Source organism: Trachymyrmex septentrionalis, unplaced genomic scaffold (genome assembly GCF_001594115.1).
Source record: "Trachymyrmex septentrionalis isolate Tsep2-gDNA-1 unplaced genomic scaffold, Tsep1.0 scaffold11, whole genome shotgun sequence".
Classification (NCBI taxonomy): Eukaryota; Metazoa; Arthropoda; class Insecta; order Hymenoptera; family Formicidae; genus Trachymyrmex; species Trachymyrmex septentrionalis.
The window spans coordinates 2278621-2279900 of NW_017304228.1; the positions used below are offsets into that span (position 1 = coordinate 2278621).

General features: G+C 29.4%; 1 protein-coding gene across 1 annotated transcript in view; it reads left to right on the forward strand.

The window, feature by feature from the left end:
- The window catches only part of LOC108750917 (prostaglandin reductase 1-like), a 12529-nt gene that overhangs the window by 5486 nt on the left and 5763 nt on the right, over nt 1-1280 (forward strand). The gene's annotated exons all lie outside the window — the stretch shown is intronic.

The following is a 1280-nucleotide window of genomic DNA, read 5'->3' on the forward strand; positions in this document are numbered from 1 at the left end:
TCATCAATTTCCGATCATCAATGAACGAATGATACATTCGGCGTCTCATACACGAAAGGGAAAATAATTTTTTACTTCAGAAAAGCAAGAGCAGTTTATTTTCCCCAAATTTTTCTTTACACCTGTCAAACATTCTTCTTTGATCGAAAGTGGATGCCACTTGCGTTTGGCTAATGGGTTTTTCAAACGATCCAATACGAGACGGCTCGCGTTCCTATATCGAAATATCGGAACGAAAGAAAGCAAAAGGCCGGAATCTAAATGTACACACGATAATGTAAATAACTTTATCGATATTTAAACAAATTACATCGAATGCGATCAACAGAATCATAAATCAGATCCTGAACTTTCCAACCCGCATTAACAATCTCGGTAAACAAAATATTTTTTTCGAATGACAAAAACCGTAAATTCGTGATAGAATTGCACATTCTCCATTTAATTTGTAAGTTGTGCGATCGATCTACTTAGTAGTTCTTTGCATTTCCTCGATTTAACAAATGGAAATTGCATCGTTTTTAATATTAATATTTAATAATGACGATATTTGATATTGATTTTTAATAATTATTGTTATCAAAAATATTCGCGATCAGTTATTTGCGATAATTACTTAACCCAATATTTTTGATAACTCGTCAATGAAACTTTCTGTTTTATCGACATTATTTAAGAGAACAGTTTAAAAAACGATCGAAATATAATGCATTTTTTTGATAAAATATGAACTATAAAGGAAAATGCAGTTTTATAATTATGTGAACGTCAGATGCAATCAAGTACAACAAGGGACAGTAAATTCATATAAAAAAGTATCCTGACGAAAATTTGTAATTTATAAAATAAACTTTTCTAATTGTTATAATTTGAATCTGAAATATCTATATAGGACTGGTTGTTCCAGCTTCACATAAATTATGTGATAATTTATCTAACGAACAAAAGAAAGAGTGGACGAAATTGAAGACAAGGGCAAAAGCGAAAGAGTAAGTCAAAATTTATCGAAAGGTGAAACCCAGCCTAAGATTTTTAATGTATGTTTTTTATTTTAAAAAATCAACTTATTAATTTCTTTACTTTAAATAGAAATTTGCAAGAGAAAAGCGATATAGTGCAATTCAAAATCATATCACTTATTTAAATGATATCACATGATAATATAACTTGCTTTTAAAATGTAACTTTAAATAAATAAAGCCATTTCTTACACAGCGCACCAATTCAGATTATTAGTTGCATTTGACGTATGTAAATAGCACTTGCAAAGATGTAAGAGA